This window comes from Delphinapterus leucas, unplaced genomic scaffold, assembly GCF_059928025.1.
Source record: "Delphinapterus leucas isolate spDelLeu-1000000601 "Yukka" unplaced genomic scaffold, BTC_Dleu_Yukka2 spDelLeu_asBTCV2_sq25, whole genome shotgun sequence".
Lineage (NCBI taxonomy): Eukaryota > Metazoa > Chordata > Mammalia > Artiodactyla > Monodontidae > Delphinapterus > Delphinapterus leucas.
Window position 1 is genome coordinate 11752028 of NW_028322234.1, and position 20482 is coordinate 11772509.

Sequence of the window (20482 nt, forward strand, 5' to 3'; positions counted from 1 at the left end):
GGACTGAGGACGATGGCTCCTCGGGGCTCCCTTCTGGGCCCTTTGTGTCCACAGGCCCTCTCTTCGGGTCCACAGAGCACTGCTGAGGCGGGAAGAGGGACAATAGTCCTGCACCTCCTTAAGGAACCTGTGGCACCTGGCAGCTCATAGTTTCTTTCTCACCTGGAGGTCTCCACTCGAAGTCAAGCCAACTGAAACTGACAGCAAAATAAAATCCACACCACCTCCTATCTAAAGACAGACGAACCGATGTGCCTCTGGAAAGACAGCTCTTCCCAAGGTCCCTCTAGGAATTAAGTGCCTCCTCTCACAGCACCACTAACGTCATCGGCGACACAAAGCAGCTCACCAAAGACACAGGAGGGCAGCGAAAAAGACTTTCATGCCCGAGTATGGCAACCTTCGCCTTCAAGAAGCATGGGCTTTCACAAAACCCTTTTTAAATTGCATTTCCTTCAGAAGCTGCCACCTCTGAAGGGTCAGGTTGCAATGAAACAGGTAACTGCTCAGAGCCACCGTCAGCAAACTCGTTTCTGGACTTGAAAGCTCAGACACACGTGGAAACGACAGTAAAGGAGATTCAAAAAGTGCAGACACAATGTAAAACCATCCTGAGCGGCAAAGCAGGTAGGGTTCCATCAAAAGCCCCACCAGGGGCTGGTGCTGGTGCCACGTGTGGACACAGGAGGGCAGTCCTACAGCACAGCGGTGGAGAGAACAGAAAAATGGAACTGGGGAGCGGCTCTCAGGTGCTTGGTGTAGTACTGAGGAGGGGCATCTTGAGTTCTGGCATACCTAAAGTGCCCTGATCGTAGGTATACAGCTGGATGAATCCTAGATCAGACATAGCACTTCCAACATTTCAGAAGGGGCCTTTGCCGGTGAAACTCCTGTTCTGACTTTCTCACTGTAGGTTAGTTTCGCCTGTTACTGAACTCAATCTGAAAAGAGGGTCAGGGACTTCCCTGGCGGTCCAGTGGTTAGGACTCTGCACTTCCTTTGCAGGGGGTGCGAGTCTGATCCCTGGTCAGAGAGCTAAGATCCCACATGCCGTGCAGCATGGCCAAAAAAAAGGAAAAAGAAAGAAAAGAAAAGAGGGTCATATAGTTGACTTCTGCTCATCGCTAGGTCTGGGAGGGGCATCCATGCAGTTGGATGCTATTGTCAATTCTCCTGTTCCCAGATGTTGTGCTCCCAGGTTTTAGCACACAGAAAGCTGTTGTGAACAATGTCATTTGGTGGATGTGGGCACTCGTTTTCCTTGTGTGTCCAGGAGGGGAACTGCTGGTCATGAGGGAGGCATAACTTTACCTTGGCAGATACTGTCAGTTTTCCAAATCAGCATGACAATCACATACACTGCCCTCCCTGCAGCAGCTGGGTGAGCGTTCCAGTTCCTCTAAATCAACTCTTGGTGTTGTCAGTCTTTTTAATTTGTAACCGTTCTGGTGAGTGTATAATCGTACCTTATTCCAGTTTTAATTTGCATTTCCCTTGTGACTAATAGTGTTGCACCTTTCCATATGCTCACTGGCCACCAAGAGATCCACTTTTGTACAGGCTCTAAGCTTTCACTAACATTTTATTGGGGATATGTAGTTGCTATTACTGTCTCCCAGAGATGAAGAGAAGTTCTTAATTTTAATGATGTGCAATGTATCAAGTCTGTTCTTTTATGGTCAATGGTTTTGGGGTCCTGTTTAAGAAATCTTTGTCTACCTGTGACAATGAGAAATAATATATTTGGTCTCTGCCTTCAGTTCCTGACAGAGTTCCTAAAACCTGTGTAATTTCCTAAGTGATAGGGGTGATAAAGAGCATCTTACACAGAGCTCCAAAATCCCTTAGAATTTCCTCCGTGATAGGAGTGTCTTTTGCTCTAATGAGGCTACTCTAGGTGGGCTCCTGGATGGCTTCAGGATGGGGGCTGGTCGTCAGAAAGATCAAACCATGGCTAGAAGCTTAGAACCTTCACCCCCACCCCACCCCATCCTCCGGTGAGGGGAAAGGGGCTGGAGATTGAGTTAATCAATCATGGTTACGTAATGAAGCACCATAAAACCCCTAAACTATGGCGTTCAGAGAGCTTCTGGGTTGGTGAACACATCCACGTGCCAAGAGGGTGGTGCACCCCAACTTCATGGGGACAGAAGCTCCTGTGCTCCGGGCCTTTCCAGACCTCACCCTATGTATCTCTTCTTCCGGCTGTTCATCTGTATCCTTTATAAACTGGTAAACATAAGTGTCTTCTTGAGTTTTGTGAGTTGTTACAGCAAATTATCAAACCTTATGAGGGGGTCATGGGAATCCACGTTTGTAACCAAGTTGGACAGAAGTGTGGATAACCTTGGGACCCACTACTTGTGACTGGCATCTGAAGTGGGAGGCAGTCTTGTGGGACTGAGCCCTTAACCTGTGAGGTCTGCACCAACTCTGGGTAGTTAGTGTCAGAATTGAATTGAACTGTAGGACACCCTGTTGGTGTCCACAGGAACTTGCAGAATTGGCTGGTGTGGAAAACCCACGTTTGGTGTCAGAAGTACTGTGACACTTTACTACCTCAAGATCATGGAGATAGAGAAAGGGAAGGAATATTTTAAAGTCCAGGGGGATTGTGACTTGTTCCCGCCTCCTAGTGGTTTACAATTATTGAGGACTAACCAGTCACAAAGAAAGTGCAGGGAGGTAAGATCCAGTCAGAGAGGGGAGGGAAAGGAGTGGTCCCATTTGGTAATAAGGACAGGAATTTATTTCCTCACTGAGCCTGCCCTACCACCCTACGAGGAAGGACTACCAGACAGAGGGGTCCCTGAGGCTCACAGGCCACCCAGTGGGTCAATGGAAGAGCTGCAGTCACAAGCCCAAGGCCATAGTAGACCTCAGACTCTGAGCGTGGACTCTGCCACCTGCCAATGGGACAACACCGGACTCCCTGAGCCTATTTCCTCTCTGCAGACTGGAGCTGAGACCAGTCCTTCCCTCAGGGGTCGCTAGCTGTGTCACACAACCTAACACACGCCAGGCACATACGAGCAGCAAGTGCTACCACGCTGCTGGTGAAATCAGCCATTAGCGCTCCGGACGCATGGCACTCAGGACAACAGGCTCACTTCCCTCCTCGGGAAGTAGAGGTTGCACAAGGCAGCTCTGCTGACCTGGAGGAGCAGCAGCTGCCTGAACGCCAGCACAGCCTTGGTGCAAATGAGGACCAGCTGTCAAAAGTGACCGCAGTCCAGCCTGACAGTCAATGAATAGGATTTGGGCTACAAACTCTCCCTTGCCTTTTTAGCTCCCACTGCACAAAGGAGCTGTTCTTAGCCATCATCAAGCCAGCCCTTCCTGAGGTGTGGGGCTGGGCCTGGCCCTGCTGAGAGCCAGACAGGGTGTGGGATGGGATACCAATGTGCTCCTACCCAGGGGAGGCCAGACAAGTTCAGCCAGGAATTTCAGAAGAGAGGTAAGATCTGAGGGCAAGGAACACCCCTCTCCCCAAACCCCTTCTTCCCTCATCACCAAACACCCCTGCCCTCCTCATACAGGAAACTAAAGATCTTGCATTTTCAGCAAAGCCCTTGGGTCCCCTAGGTTACCCTCAAGGCTGCCTCAGGGGGTTTCAGGTGGCTTTCTGGTGCTGCCTGGACTCCCGCAACAAGTCCCTCTCTGACAACTCACTTGGTGTCTGGGATGGAAGAGGTGGGGCAACTTTGCACAACACAGAAACCTATCTCAAACCAGACAGACAACCCAAACCTAAGCAGGCGAGAAAAGCGAAGGACAAGGGGATGCAGGCGCCAAAATGGCAAAGCCACTAGCACGTGTGTGTCTGGGAGCCTCATTGAGATGTGTGTGGCCCGAGGGGCAGGTGTATTTGGGGGCTCCATGAGCAGGGAACAGAACCTTGGATTCTGGGCAGGTAGCCCGAAGGTATGTGACAGAAAATAAATACTCCAGGGCCAGAACCAAAAAGCTGAAAACTAAAGACAGTTCAGGAGGCTGTGAGATGAAAACAGACTCCCAGCTTCCTGGGGCCAAAGGGTCTGGAAGGGTACTCAGCCATCTCACCTCAATTTCTCTGAGAAGCCCCCCAACTGCCGAACAACCAGAACTGCAAACAGTCCATGCTGTACAAGTCAAAGCATCATTAAAAATGAATGCGGGACACGGTACACGTGGACACAGAGGATGGTCCAAAATGAAGCAGGGGAACAAGGCATTGTCAAAGTTAGGGGTGCTTGGCCCGAATCCCACTTTGCTAAGAAGAACAATTTCTGCACGTTAATCCGAGCACAGAAGCCAGAAAACATGTACCAAAGTGCCTGCGACTCTCTCTGGAGGTGTCTGTTGGGGAACTTACACTTTCCACATCACAGATTTCTGGAGTTTTTCTTTGTGTGTTTGTTTTAACTATTACTTTTGTAAACAGATTTTTAAAAAACACTTTTTAAGGAAAAAGAAAAAAAAAAAGCCCTGGATCAGAAAAAATACCTGGGAAATAAACACCCATAAAAGATGCCCCAGGAAGTGCCTTTGTGGAAATAAAGGAGGAAGATGAAAGGATCTGGGGACTGTGTTATTTTCCACCTACTTCCAACTTCACCAAAATCACTATGCCGACATTCAAATGCGGAACCAGACCTGCTTGAGGATCAGAGGTCTGGTTTTTTCTTTCGTACCACTCTTAGCGTTTCTCTTAGAAATAAAAAAGGACAGTGGTGGCCGGCCACTGTGGCAGGACAGGCTGCCAACAGGCGATTGGGACCCTCTGAAATCTGCTTGCTGAGATCATGGGTTGGCTTTTTTTTTTTTTCCATCTTGCCTAAAAACCAGTTTTATATTTAAGTTTGGTCCCAGGATGCCTGCTATTTTGTTTTTTGGGGCGTGGAGAAATTTGTTCGAAGACACATTTCAGCAGCAGCGACACTGCAGTCAAGTCATGACCTGGCGCTCAGACGGTACAAGGTGGCCATGCGGGATGGCTTCAGCAGAGCCAGCCCCATCCGTCACATTTAAACTACAAAATGAGATTTCCACCTCCCCCATCCCCACCCCCGCCACACTCCACGACTAAGAAAACCCTCCACACCTGACCTGACGGTGTGGGGTGCACTAGTCCTCGAACCTGCAAGGACGTGCAGGGCGGGGGGCACCTGTGGTTTTAAGGACCTCATGGAAATGGCTTATTCCTGAGACCCTGGGAAGCTGGCTGTTCTGTGGCACTTCCCTTGCAATATAATTAAGTAGCAAAACCTTGCCCTACATTTAAAAGGGAATGCATTTGAGAACCGAAAAACCATGTCGCGATGATAAATGACAATGTCTTCTCAGTTCTACCTCAGAGGTAGACATGCCAAATTGCTACCAAGTACTATTTTTAGCACTGGGAATTATATATCATTTTATTCATTGGAATCCTCCCCCCTGCCCTTTTTAAGTTTTTCATTCATCTGAAAACCACTGAAGAGTACCTCCCCATCTATAACATGGCAGGAGACATGAAGACAACCAGGCCAGCCCTCTGCCCTCGGGGAGTTCAAGCTCTAATCCAGCAGGGAGGTAAACTGTCTACACTTCAAGAACACAAACGCTAGCCTATCTACACAGGTGTTTGCCAAACTCTTTTTACCATGACCCAGACTCCAATATGACCCAGCACAAACACGCATCAAGTAACCAAGACAAGTTGTACAGTTCTGTCCTGACCCTGCCCCCCGTGAAACTTGGGTAGACTCTCTTCCTTTTCTCTGTTAAGCCTGACCAAGCCCCACTGGATGGACATCATGACCCACCACTGGGTCTGCTGTGGGGCTTGCTCTGTATTCAACACTGAGCACGATGCGTGACCTGTGGAGAGGGCAGGAGAGAAGTCCCCCATGACAGGGACGCACAAAGTGCAAGTGTGGCCAAGAATAGGTGGGGAGGCGTGGCACCTATAACTGCCGAGTGTCACTCATGACAGAGCCCCAGCCACCCCCAAATACTTAGGGAGAACAAACTCTGCGCTAAACAGGGTTCTAGGCACTGGCCATGTAGCAGAGAACAAAGTCCCTGCCTGGTGGGACGGACAACTGAGTGACAGAAACAAGCACACAAATAAATAAGACACAGTGTCACGTAGTGGGTGGAAGTGCTATGAATAAAGCAGCAGGGTTAACAATCAAGCTGATGGGAGGTGCGTTTCCAATCATGGTGGGCAGTGATGGGGACACATCTGAGCAGAGACCTGAAGTGAAATGGGAGCCAGTGGCTATGGACAGGCGGAGGGACCAGCAAGTGCAAAGGCCCTGGGGTGGGACCCTGAAGGAGAGCAGGCGAGAAGGGTGTGGCAGTAGATGAGGTCAGAGATGGGCAAAGAGGGCAGATCACAGGCCTCGAGGGCAGTGGTAAGGAAGTTGGAGTCTACCCTAGGTGCAATGGGAAACTACTGGAATGTTCTGGGTAAGGCAGTGACATGGTCTGATGATAGTTTTAGAAGACTTTTCTGTACAGGCAGATGGAATGCATGTGAGAGAATGAGAGGAGACAGGGATGACCAAGGTGAACAGCAGGGCCTCAGCTAGCACATGCCATTTGAAGTATAAAGGGTGCCCCTTCCTTGGGGGCGACCAGCCCTGGAACCAGGCTCACTTTAGCAAAGCCCAGCCAGGCTGGATTTCAGCCCCAACTTGCATCCCCTTGGTTCACTACTGGCGGCTGAGGTGCCAGCTGGGGACTATGGGAGAAACAGGGGGTTTTACGCTCAGAGAGGTTACGTTGTTTGCCCAAAATCACGTAGGAATAGAGTCCTGCCTACCTCAAGCCTGTCGGACTCTAATGCCTGAGTAACTGATTCAGGCTGAGAATCAGAAGATGGAGGAGGAGGAGGAGAGTCTGGAAGAGCACAAAGTGCAGCAAAGAGAAGCACTCCAAAGGCAGGAGCCTCCAGGGGGTGTTCCGAGGAGGCCGACGAGGGCGCTCAGCGCACTAGCAGTCCAGGCTGTGGTTGATGTGTGCTCTGCGGTCATCAGGGCCAGAAGCAGCTCCCAGGGCACATCGAGGAGCCCCCTGTGCTTCAGCGTCACCATCAGGACAAGGAGACACCCACTGTGCCACTTTACTGGGACTTTCGGGGCAAGGTGGGGTGGTGCACATCAAACCCTGCCCCCTCAAGTCTCTCACTGTAACAGGTGAGGCAGCAACTGCCACTCGGCCACCTGCTTCCTGAACCAGCAGGGCGCAACCTGCCAGTGAAAGGAGAACTTAAACCACCCCAAGGAGCCATTTTAAAGCCCATCATCTTTTTTTTCTTTTTTTAATTTTATTGAAGTATAGTTGATATATAATGTCGTGTACAGCACATTAATATGCGTACATATTCTTTTTCGGATTCTTTTCTCTTATACGTTATTACAAAATACTGAGTACGGTCCTCTGTGCTATACAGTATAGGTCGTTGGGAAAGCCCATTCTCTTTATCACACTCCTGCGGGTGGTAAACTTCACACTGAGCGAAACTCAGACTGTTCCCAGTTACAAGGGTCCACACACAAAAATGAAGACATGGCCCTTGAGCAAAGTAACAGAATCCCAAAACGAAGCCCTGGAAACCAGTCTGGGTTCCTAGGAAGGGGCCAGCTACCTGTTTTCTAAAGAAAGCCCCTTCCCTGAGGGAACTGGATGCATCCCTTTCCTTCCCTCTGCCCTGTGAAATATGATCTCCCAAGAGACCCAGCTACACCTGGTGCCTCCCGCAAGGTCCTTTCCCACACAGGAAGATGAGTGGAGGCCAAATTTCTCATGCCCCATCAAATCCATATCCTGAAAAATTTGCATGCAGCTAACTGAAAACTCCAAGATATCACCGACCATATCAATGAGCTTAATATTTCTTAGGGATGACATCTGGAAGGTGATAGCAACAGCAACTCAGTTCTGATACAGTCACCCTCGGACATCTCCCTCCAATATTCCCGCCGCTGTTACTTCCCTTTTATAGTAGGTTTTGCGTATTCTTTTGATTTTAATTTTTAAAAAAACCTCTCTCGGGCTTCCCTGGTGGCGCAGTGGTTGAGAGTCCACCTGCCGATGCAGGGGACACGGGTTTGTGCCCCGGTTTGGGAAGATCCCACGTGCCGCGGAGCGGCTGGGCCCGTGAGCCATGGCCGCTGAGCCTGCGCGTCTGGAGCCTGTGCTCCGCAACGGGAGAGGCCACAACAGTGAGAGGCCCGCATATCGCAAAAAACAAAAAACAAAAAACAAAACAAAACAAAACAAAAAAAACCTCTCTTCAGTGTTCCAATCAACGTTACAAGTTATGAGGAGATATATGAAATGCAAAACAAACACTTGATATTTTTTAAAACCCATGCCACCAGACACACTTCCCTCTTTCCAATGCTGTATGGTGAAACTTCAAAGCACACAATTTTTTTTTTAAGCACACAATTTTTAAATTATTAAGGACAAAATGAAGGAGCTGATTCCTTTGCTACCACTTTGAAAACATACAGAACTATTAAAATGGGGCAAAAATCTGTTCTGTATCTCAACGTGCTAGGATGTTGTAGAGATCATAATATATGACAACGGCTACAAACTGTTTAGTCTTGTGTGTCAGGCATTGTCCTAAGCACTTAACGTTTGTCATCTGTCATTTTGTTGTTGTTTAGTCCTTGCAGCAATCCTACAAGTTCGGTACTATTACTGTCCCCCTTTGCAAATAAGGAGACAGGTAGGAGCGGAGGAGAACAAGGTCCTTGTCTGCCTGTTCCCAGCTGAACCCCCAGCCCCAAGCTGTGCCCGGCTCGTGGCAGGCACTCAATGCACGCTTGTTCACTATACGAACGGGGAATGCGTGGCTGGGCTACTTCTTGCACAACTGCAGGGGGTGCCATTCACGTTGTGCTCTGTCTCTGGTGAATGTGAACGCCCTCTGTGCCATGGTAGCTCTGATAGCCCAGGCCAAAATCTGCTGTCATGTCTGAGGACTTACAAGGTGCCAGGCACTGTCACCCCCATTGCCTTGAGGCACCAAGAGGAAAATGGCCAAGCCAGGAGTCAGACTTGGATGTTCGACCGAGAACTCCTGGTGAAATATCCCTGGACCTCAGTTTCTTCACCTGCAGAATGTTCTCATGGGCTATTCACCTAACACAACTAATCCTTCCCACTCTCCCACATCTGATAAACAGCTAGGACCTGAAGCTGGTCTAGGATTACCTCCCAATGTTTTGAGGGTCCACAAGGAGTAGCAAAGGTATATAAATAAATACGTGTTTATGTTGGGGTGCTTTTCACTGACAGGAAGTTTGGAGACCACTGCACTGCAATGCACTACCCTACACAGAAGCTCTGATGAGGTCATCCCACCACCACCCCCAGCTCAAAAACCTGCAAGATCAACATCTCCTGAAGTGCTGGACACAAAATGATTTTAAGTGGCATGCAGAAGAACGTTTATTATTTTCATAATTGCGTATGCATTGATTTTTAAAAAAATTATAAAAATATATATAACCGGCACATCAAACCTGGGATTTCTGGGATACAGAATGACTCTAACTTATGTTTTCAGTTTTTTAAACAGTTAATTTACAAATACATACATATATAAACAATATTAACTCCAATAAATTGAGGGCTCATTACATGCCAGGCTCTGCAGTGTGTTAAGTCACTTCCCATACTACCTTTTCAACCCTCACAACAATTCTTTGAGGTGGTACCACTGTCATACCTGTTTCACAAGTGGGGGGACCTACTGGTAAGTGTCTTGCTTGAGGTCAAACTAGGATTTAGAGCTGGCTGTGAATCCAGGAGGTCTAATTCCAGAACTAGCACTCCACACCACCACCTCATATTAACCACCGCCCCACACACACCCTCATTGTTGGGGTAATGAGGTTTGGAAAACAATGGCCTGGAAAGTTTAAAAACAAAAACAAAAACAGACCAGCAACAGCAACTAACATTTATTGCCTACAATCCCCCTTCAGTCGTGTGCCAAGCAGTTCACACACATGTTCACTCAATCCTCCCGCATACCCTCCTCATTCATCCACAAAGGTTCACTGAGGGCCTACTACGTGCTGGGCCCGGGGTACACTGCAGGAGATCAGGTAGACACAGCTGAGGGCTCTGATGGCCCTTGGAGAAAAAGAGATGTATAATTACAAACTGGGGTAACTGCTACACAAGAAAGGTTCAGGGTGATGCGCAAGTATAGCAAAGGGGAGCGATGACTGGTCCCGGGTGGTCAAATACAGCCTGGACGTCCTCCCTGATCCTGAGTAAAGGCCCCCTCTTCCACGCAGCCTCCCTGATCTCCGGTTCCCATCACTCACTCCCCTGTGCATCCATCCACTGTGTTCCTCACACATGATAGGCCAAGGGGAGTTGTTCCCACATTTACCACCTGTTCCCCTACAGGACTGGAGAGGCTCCTCAGGGCATCCAACCTCCAACCATCGAACACCCAGTAGGGACTCAACAAATATTGAATAATAAAGGAAGAGATTGTACTGAACAACAATAACAGTGCCTCCCTCTAGCCAAGAACCATTTTACAGGCCTTCACCAACTCCACTTGTGGCATTATTCCCATTTCACATACGAGGACACTAAGACGTTCAGAGAGATTAAGCTATTTGCCTCACGTCACACAGCTAAGTGACCAGCAACGCCAGGAATCAAACTCGAATCCGGTCTGTCAATTAAAAGTGAAAACTTGTTTCAAATTCCTCGGAAGTGGCTCTCACGCTTATTCCCTACTTTCCCCAAGGATTCACTGGGCGGGGGGAAAAATCAAGACTAGTGTCTTCAAGACCGGCACAAAACACTCTCTCCCGAAAGATCCACGCTTTAAATAAAAGCCTTAATCTGGAAAATCAATTGAGAGGAAGGGAAAAGGATGCAAAACTAAAACAATGCTTTCAACGGCAGTTTCCCCAGTCCTTTCCCACTTGCTGCCGACCCCCGCTTCAGGGCAAACATTCTTAAGTCACTACTTGCGAGGGTTTAGGAGAGTTATTTACCTTTCTTTGAAAATCTAAAATGACGTGATTTTTTATAATAAAATTTTAGGTCGGCTAACCCAAGGGGGCTGCTAATGTTCGTGTCCAGGCGACGCTGGACACACCTGGGCTTTTTCCTACTGAGCTCCGACCGCAGCCTCGCCAAAAAGCAACATTCGAGTCGGACCCGTTACACGTAGCCAGAAAAGCCAGAACGCCTGGCTATTGTTGGAGCCCCGATGGGGGCCGGGCCCCTGGCCCGCCGACGGGGCTGCGAGCTTTGTCCTGCGACCCTGGCGAGAACGCGCGCAGAGGGCGCGCGGCCTCCACTTGGCCCGGGCCCCCACCCAACCGGCCCGCGGATACGGTAGCCGCCGCGGCCTCGCTGCACTGTGGCCTTCACCGCGCGCGCGGTGCCGGCCAGGCTTCTTGACCCTCGGGCGCCGCCGTACCCCGGCCCCAATCCGGGCGCCAGCGGCCCCCTCCACCCTCAGCGCCCTGGCTTCATTCAAACCGTCCTCCCAAGTCCCGCGCCGCGCTCACTCCGAGACCCGCGTTCCTTACCGGGAGTCGACGGCGCCGTCGCCTTCCCGGCGCCGCCCCCGCCCCTCCGCGCGGGGCCGGGGGCAGAATGAGCGTCTCGTCTCTCCTCACGAAACAAAGAAGGCGCCGCCGCTGCCGCCGAGCGAGGGTAAGCCTAGCGCGCGCGCCCGCCTCAGCCGCCCCCCCACGCCGCCCGCGCTCCCGCTGCACGCGCACTCGTCACCTCCCCTCCCCCCACCACAGACAGCCTCTCCCGCTTCCGTCGCCGGCCCGGCCTCTTGCGCGTGCCCGCCCACCCTTCCGCTCCTAGCGCGCGTGCGCGCCCGCCCAGGGTGGGTTGGGGAAGGTGGGTGGGGCCAGAGAGACCTAGCGCGCCCGACGCACCTCCCCACGCTGTGCGGGACGGTCCTGCGCCTGCGCGCGGGGGGTCTTCGTCCTCCGCACGCCGCGCGTCTCCACGCCGCCGGGCATGCGCAGAGCGGGTGGCACTGCGGCGATTGTGGAGGTGGAGGTGGCTGGGGGAGGTTGGGGGATGGGGTGGCAGCGAGGTCTGAGGAGAAGGGGTGGCCGAGGGACCCTGAAATTCGTAAGTGAGGCCCCAAGGTCGTGCGTGAAGGCAGGTGGCGGACAGGCTGGACTGGGATGAGCAGAGCCGACCCCTGGGCCAAGGGCGGACTTGGGAACCGCTTTCATCCCTGGTCGGAGGATGGCGGTGCCCGTCCGGCTTTGCCGAACGGACACCGACCGTGGCTGCCTTTTCTGCAAAACCTACCTAGGGCTATTAATTGGATTAGCAGATATCTATTGACCTGCCCCAGGCTCAGGTGCTACGGAACCGAACAAAAATATCACCCGCTGTGGCGCTCACGGTCTAGTGGGAGAGGCAGGCGCGGGGCAAGAGAATTAAGTAACATACACTTTGTTGATATGGAGACAGGAAGGGTCGTGGGAGTTTTAAATGGGGCAGCTAAGGAAGGCCTCGCTGCGAAGACATTTGAGTCAAGACATATAAAAGCAGTGACGGAGAGAGCCTTGTTCCGAGTGCGAAGACCCAGAGCCTGGAGGCGGCTTGGTCTCTTTATGTTTTCAAAGGATCTCCGAGTCTGTGTATGTCGCGTTTAGCTCCGCGACTGGACAGACGCTCCCCAAGGTCAAGTCCCAAAGCCCATGACTGTCCCCTATCCCTGCTTCTCTCAGGCCGGCTCTTCCTCATTTTTCAGGTCTCAGCTGACTCATCACCTCCACTGGCCTTGCCTCCTTTTTGATCACTGCCTCTTTTTTTTTTTTTTTTTTTTGCGGTACGCGGGCCTCTCACTGTTCTGGCCTCTCCCGTTGCGGAGCACAGGCTCCGGACGCGAAGGCTCAGCGGCCATGGCTCACGGGCCTAGACGCTCCGTGGCATGTGGGATCTTCCCAGACCGGGGCACGAACCCGTGACCCCTGCATCGGCAGGCAGACTCTCAACCACTGCGCCACCAGGGAAGCCCGATCACTGCCTCTTTTTCCTTTCTTTCACAATTCTTGTGTACCCCTTTTATTGTCTGTCTCGCTCAAATGACACGATGTTGTAAATTTTAGTCCCTAGTGAATACCCAGCATCTAGTGTGTTGCCCACCTCTGCCACATATCTGCTAGATACTTAAAAAAAAATTTTTTTGATTGAAAGAATAATAGAGATTCTATTGAGTGTGTATCATAAGCTCTTTGGGCCTTTCCAAGCCCAAGGTGAGTCCCTTGCAGCATAGAGCAGCAGGCGAGGTCTTGGGCTGAAGCCAAAAAGACCTGAATTGAAAACCCGACTCCACTGTTAGTAGCTGGGGGATGCCAGGCAAGTTTACTGGACTCATCCACACTTCCTTGTCTTCACCTGTAAAATGCAAACAATAACAGCACTCACCTCCACAGGCTGGTTATGAGGAATCCTTGAAAGCAGACCACCTGGGAGTTCTCAGAACCTTAGCTTGTCATGTTGGGTAGTGGACAGGAAATGGGCAAATGGAGTCTGGACTTTGGTCTCTCTCATACACTCAAGTAATATTTCTTAAGCGCCCTCAACATGCTAGACACTGAGCTGGTCATAGGCCTGCAGGCAGGGTTCCGGCCCTTGGAGCAGACAGTCCTTGAGTTCAGCTGACTGTCTCCCACATTGATCACACTAATACATGATAGGAGAGTCTAAGTGCAATGGAAGAAAAGCCCAGGGTGTGATGAGATCATAACATGGGGCCTTCCTGGGACTGAGGCGTCAGCTCGACCTCTCTATGCCAAGACCCTGAAGAGGGAAAAGAGCATGGGGACAGCTCCTGTGGCTGTGAGGGGGACGTCGGCAGTAGCTGGGCAAAGCAGGGCAGTAGCAAGGATCTCAAGTTTTTTCTGGAGCACAGTGTGAGGCAGTTGGAGGGCTTTAATCAGGAGAATCCCATGCTGCTCTGGCTGCAGGGTGAGACTGGGCTGGCGGGACAAGGAGCAAGGAGAGGAAGTGGGGAGCCCCCTTCAGGCCATTGCAGTGGCCCAGGGTAAAGAGGGTGTCTTCACATCCAGAGGTAGATGAAATTGGAGTTAGAATGGATAAACATGGAAGTGGGACTGAGGTGAAGAAGGAGGGCCCTGTGTGAACTCCAGCTTTCTCTGCAGCTGGGACACTGGGGACATGGACACTGGCAAGGAAGGATCAGAAGTCTTGTTTGGGGGGAATTCCCTGGCTGTCCAGTGGTTAGGACTCAGCACTTTTCATTGCAGTGGACTAGGTTCAATCTCTGGTCAGGGAACTAAGATCCCACAAAAGCCATGCAGCAAGGCCAAAAAAGGAGTCCTGTTTTAAGGACAAGATATCTTTTAGGAATAATCCTATAGACCAGTGGCTTATGGCTGTACAGTGAGATCCCAGTTTAAGCAAAACTGATGCCTTTAGCACTATACTTCTGTCTGTGATACATTTTGAGTTAATTTTTGTATGTAGTATGAGGTAAGATTGAAGTTCATTGTTTTCCATAGGTATATGCAGTTGTTCCGTGCTGTTTGCTTCCCCCTTTGAATTGCTTTGGTGCTTTTGTCAAAAATCAGTTGACTATTTGAGACAGAAAGTGTGAGTCTATTTCCGAACTCTCTGTTCTGTTCATTAATCAATATGCCTCCCCTTAAGCTAAGACCACACTGTTTTGATTACTGTAGCTTTATAGTAAGTCTTGAAATCAAGTAGTACTCCAACTTTGTTCTTTTTTAAAATTGTTTTCGTTACTGTAGATCCTTTGTATTTCCATGTAAATTTTAGAATCAACTTGTAAATTTCTACCAAAAACAGTGACTTATCATGGTCACAGGGTCATGGTTTGATTGGTATTGCACTGAATCTGTAGACCAGTTTGTGGAGAATCACCATCTTCCAATCCATGAACATGCAGTATCTCTCTGTTTATTTAGGTCTTCTCTAATGTCCATTAAACTTGCTCTTTTCAGGCCTTTCCTAGTCCAGTGATATGACTCCTGTCCAGGTCACAGGGACTTACCTGTTGCTGAAGGCAGGAGTCAGTTCTCAGCTTCACCTTCCTAGGGCTGGTGGCCACAGTTGACACTTTCCCTCCTTAGAACAATCTCCTCACTTGGTTTCCAGGGCACCACACACTGCTAGGTTTCTTCCCACCCCATCATCAGCTCCTTTGTGTCTTCCTCCTCCTCACACTGATCTTTTAAGAATGACCTGCCATAGGACTCAGACCTTCATCCCCTATCTACATTCACCCCCTTGGCTTCCAGTCTTGTGACTTTACAAATTTTTCCAGGGGATTCCCTGGCAGTCCAATGGTTAGGACTCCATGCTTCCACTGCCCTGGCCCGGGTTCAATCTCTGGTCAGAGAGCTAAGATCCCGCAAGCCGCATGATGAGGAAAAAAAAAAAATCATCTATGTCCTAGGTATCTACCCAAAAGCATTGAAAGCAGGCAGTTGAACAAATATTTGTAAATAAATGTTCATTACTACTGCACCATTCATAATACCCAAAAGGTTGGAACAGTCCAAATATCCATGAACAGAGGAATGGATAAACAAACTGTGCTGTATACATTCAATGAATATTTAGCCATGAAATGAAGCAGAGTCCTATTATGTGCTACACTCTGGATGAACCTTGAAAACATGCTAAGCAAATGAAGTCAGACACAAAAAGCGGCATATTGTATGAGTCTGTATATTTCGAATGTCTGAAATAGGCAAATCCATAGAGACAGAAGGCGGATTGCTAGGGGCTGGGGGTAAGAGGAGAGTAACTGCTTCACAGGCACAGGGCTTGATTTGGTGGATGATGAAAGTATTTTGGAACTAGATAGAGATGATGCTTACAGACTGTTGTGAATGTACTAAATATGACCAAATCATTCATCTTTAAGTGTTTAATTTTATATGAATCTCACATTAATTATTTTTAAATCTTATTATTTATTTATTTATTTTGGCTGTGCCAGGTCTTAGTTGTGGCATGCGGGATCTTTTTTTAGTTGCAGCCTGCAGACTTATTTGCGGTGGCATGTGGGATCTTTTTTTTTTTTTTTTTTTGCAGTACGCAGGCCTCTCACTGTTGCGGCCTCTCCCGTTGCGGTGCACAGGCCCCGGACGCGCAGACTCAGCGGCCATGGCTCACGGGCCCAGCTGCTCCGCGGCATGTGGGATCTTCCCGGACTGGGGCACAAACCCGCGTCCCCTGCATCTGCAGGCGGACTCTCAACCACTGCGCCACCAGGGAAGCCCTGGGATCTTTTTTTAGTTGCAGCATGCGGGCTTCTTAGTTGTGGCATGTGGGCTTCTTAGTTGCGGCATGCATGCGGGATCTAGTTCCCCCACTGGGGATCGAATCTGGGCCCCCTGCATTGGGAGCGTGGAGTCTTACCCACTGGACCACCAGGGAAGTCCCTCACTTTAATTTTTAAAAAATCTACATGCTAATGATTTCCAAATGTTTATCTCCTGTCTGGACCTGGAGCTCCAGAAAAGTGCCTCTCAGATACCACCATTTGGATATTTAATAGGAGTTAAAATGTTCAGTTCCATCATGTCCCTCTTTTGCTCAAAACCCTCCAATGGCTCCCGTCTTACCAAGAATAAAAGGCAAAGACCATCACGAGAATGAGAAGACAAGCCACAGACTAGGAGGAAATATTTGAAAAGTTATCTGATAAAAGATTGTTATCCAGATATACAAAGAACTCTTAAAACTCCACAATAAGAAAATGAACAACCCAATTAAAAAACGAAGACCTGAACAGACACCTCACCAAAGAGGATACACAGATGGCAAATAAGCACATGAAAAGATGTTCAATATCATATGTCATCAAGGAATTGCAAATTAAAACAACAGTGAGATACCACTACACACCTATTAGAATGGGAGAAATCCAAAACTCTGAAAACACCAAATGCTGGTGAGGATGTGGAGCAACAGGAACTCTCATTCATTGCTGGTGGGAATGCAAAGTGGTTCAGCCACTGTGGAAGATAGTTTGGCCGTTTCTTACAAAACTAAACATACTCTTACCATATGAACCAGCAATCATGCTCCTTGGTGTTGAAATCATGCCCCAAGGAGTTGAAAACATGTCCACACAAAAACCTGTACCTGGATGTTTCTAGCAACCTTTTTTTTTTTTCTTGGCGCGTCACGGGGCATGCGGGATCTTAGTTCCCCAACCAGGAATTGAACCCGTGCCCCCTGCAGTGTAAGCGTGGAGTTTTAACCACTGGACCACCAGGGAAGTCCCTTTAGCAGCTTTATTCTTAACTGTCAAAACTTTGGAAGCAACCACGCTGCCCTTCAGTAGATGAATGGATAAATGAAGTGTGATACGTCCAGACAATGGAATATTAGCACTCAAAAGAAATGAGATATCAAGACATGAAAAGACATAGAAGACCCTTAAATGCATATTACTGAGCAGAAGAAGCCCATCTGAAAAGGCTTATGTTTGTTCTGCATGATTCCGACTATGACATTCTGGAAAAGGCAAAATTATATAGACAGTAAAAGGATCAGTGCTTTCCAGGGATTTTAGGGGAAGGAGGGATGAATAGGCAGAGCCCAGAAGATTTTTACAGCAGTCTGTCTACTCTGTATGATACCACAATGGTGGATGCTTGTCATTATACATTTGTCCAAACGCCTAGAATGTACACCACCCAGAGTAAACCCTAATGTAAACTGTGGATGCTGGGTAATGATGATGCGTCCATTTAGGTTTATCAGTGGTAACAAAGGCGCCACTGATGGGGGGGGCGCTTTGATAGGGGAGAGGCTGTCCATTTGTGGCACTCTGTGCCCCCCCCCTCATTTTTCCTGGACGTGATAGCTCTGCCTATTGCAGGACAATGATGGCTATTCTAAACGCTAAGGAAAAAAAAACACAGAACTGTTTCAAGTACTCAAGACTGACTTACAGACCAACCAACCACCTGGCTGGAACCCTTGCTAGCAGGCATTCTTATAAAAGAAACTTTCGAGCCTCCTTATATTGCTGGAAACTCAGCTGTGCTCCAGACTAGAGCCTCCTTACCTATGCTATGGATTTTAAATTTATTTTCTCTTATTTCATGTACACTGCTTTTTTTGGTTACAGTGTATGATGGATGTGTATGAAAAAAAATGTATCTTTGGGAAAGCAATTACAGTTAGTTAATTTGAAAAAAAATTTTTTTATTGCACACTGCTTTTTAAAATAATTTATTTAACTAATAACTAGATTTTTATGAAAAGCATAAACTAGGTAGCACACCTTTAATACCAAACATGAAAATATATTTAACACTGAGCTTTACCAGTGGCTTTTGTACTTGATAAGATTACACATGAGACAGAGCTAGGGAGAGGGGAGCACTATGCATCTTTAAAGCAAACATCAACATGGCAATTTTAGTGACATATGTTGAAATGCTCTGTTTAACAGAGACAGGTGCATGACTGATTCAGTATGGTGACATCTCTACCAAACAGTGTCTCGCATTGTGTGGTGCATGTACTCCTTTCCCTAGTGACATATGTTGAAATTCTGATGTGTATTTATCTCTAAATATGCTTAAATAAAACAGTAGATGCAAAAAAAGGCACTCTGTGCCTTTTGCTCAATATTGCTGTGAACCTAAAACTGCTCTAAAAGATAAAGTTTACTTTTTTAAATTAATTTATTTATGGCTGCGTTGCGTCTTCGTTGCTGCGTTAGGGCTTTCTCTAGCTGCGGCAAGCGGGGCTACTCTTTGTTGCGGTGTGCGGGGCTTCTCATTGCGCTGGCTTGCCTTGTTGCGGAGCGTGGGCTTTACGCGCGCAGGCTCAGTAGTTGTGGCTTGCGGGCTTTAGAGCGCAGGCTCAGTAGTTAATACCACACGGGCTTAGCTGCTCCGCGGCATGTGGGATCTTCCCGGACCAGGACTTGAACCCATGTCCCCTGCATTGATAGGTAGATTCTTAACCACTGTGCCACCAGGGAAGTCCAAGATAAAGTTTATTTTTTAAATGTAAACACATTTAAAAGACCAAAGTCGGTCATCACAGGGACCTGTAGGCCATTTGTCCCCTCCCTGACTGCATCGCCTACTGCCCTTCTCCTGGCTCATTCCCCTCCCACCACTGGCCTCCTCACTCGCTATTCTTCAAACGTGGCACATTCCTGCCCCAGAGTTTTTGCCCGTGTGCTCCCAACCCATGCATGGCTCTGTCTCCCAGAGGATACCGGTAATGTTACAGACGCCTCCACCTTGCATTCCCAGTTGATTTTTCTCCACGGTACTCATCCCCCATGCTGAAACATAAACTTTGTGTCTGTCTCCACCACCCATGCATCCCAGCACCTAGCACAGTGCCAAATGCCTGGTGCACGAAAGAGAAAGTGAAGGAGTACTCCCGGGTGACTCCTTGCTGCCGGTTTACGAGATGCTTCCTGAGGCGTCAGTATTACACTCCCGGCTTCTCAGATGCCAGTGGGGAGAATGACTCGAGCCCTGGACTGAAGTCACAGCTTTAGGCTCCGCCCCTCTTCTCCTGTGTCCAGGTCCCAGTCACCCTCCCCATCTGCTGCCTGGCACAATGATAGCTGCCCCTCCTGCCTTCCCCGGTGGGAAGGAGAGTGCCAGGTGTGGAGGGAAGGGTAGGAATGCAAAGAGGTGTATAAAAGTCCAGATGTTTGCAGCATCACTCCTCACGCGGTGAAAATACAATTCCCAGTTGGTCTTAGCAGTCTCGGAGTCTGTGCATTCACGTCTACATCCTCTGGTATCTGCTGCCTTATTAGGCAGGAGTTTCCCACGTGGCTCAGAGGATGTGTCAGGGTTCTCTAGAATCAATATGATGTTGGATGTACATATATATACATCCTATTCTGTTTCTCTGGAGAAATGGAATATATATACATATACAGAGAAAGAGAACACACACACATGTATATGTATATTTATATTTATGCAGATAAAGAGAGAAAGATGTTTATTTTAAGGAATTGGCTCACATGACTATAGGGGCTGGCAAGTCCAAAGCCTAATCTGTAGGGCAGGCCAGTAGCTGGAAATTCAGGGAATAGAGGATGTCTCAGTGTTGAGTCTGAATTCCACAGGGCAGCAGGCTGGAAACTCAGGCAGGGTTTCTGTACTACAGTCTTGAGAATTTCTTCATTGGGAATCCTCATTCTTTGCTCTTATGTTGGATTGGATGAGGCCTATCCACATGATGGAGGGTGACCAGCTTGACTCAACATCCTCAGTATGATTTAAACATTAATCACATCTATGAAAATCTCCACAGCAACATCTAAGCTGGTGTTCAACCAAACAGCTAAGCACCATGTGCCAAATTGACACCTAAAATGAACCATTGCAGAGAAAATGAACTTCTCTTTTGACTCAACGTCAAGGGCTTGCAATAAAATGCTTACGCACGTCCAGCAGATGAAAATGTGAAATGCATCCTCTTCAGTTGC

General features: G+C 48.7%; 1 protein-coding gene and 1 pseudogene across 9 annotated transcripts in view; one reads left to right on the plus strand and one right to left on the minus strand.

Moving 5' to 3' along the window:
• The window catches only part of SMARCA4 (SWI/SNF related BAF chromatin remodeling complex subunit ATPase 4), a 107758-nt gene extending 96000 nt beyond the window's left edge, over window positions 1-11758 (minus strand). For 4 of the 9 annotated variants that reach the window (XR_016391502.1, XR_016391501.1, XM_089905452.1 and 1 more), the window contains exon 1: window positions 11553-11756. The gene's annotated coding sequence lies outside the window, so the exon portion shown is untranslated. Of the gene's footprint in view, window positions 1-11552 lie in introns of all 9 variants that reach the window. The other 5 variants (XR_016391505.1, XR_016391504.1, XR_016391503.1 and 2 more) reach the window with 2 other exon arrangements.
• LOC149744078 (uncharacterized) lies at window positions 6847-11931 on the plus strand (annotated as a pseudogene).
• The last annotated feature ends 8551 nt before the right edge of the window (window positions 11932-20482 follow it).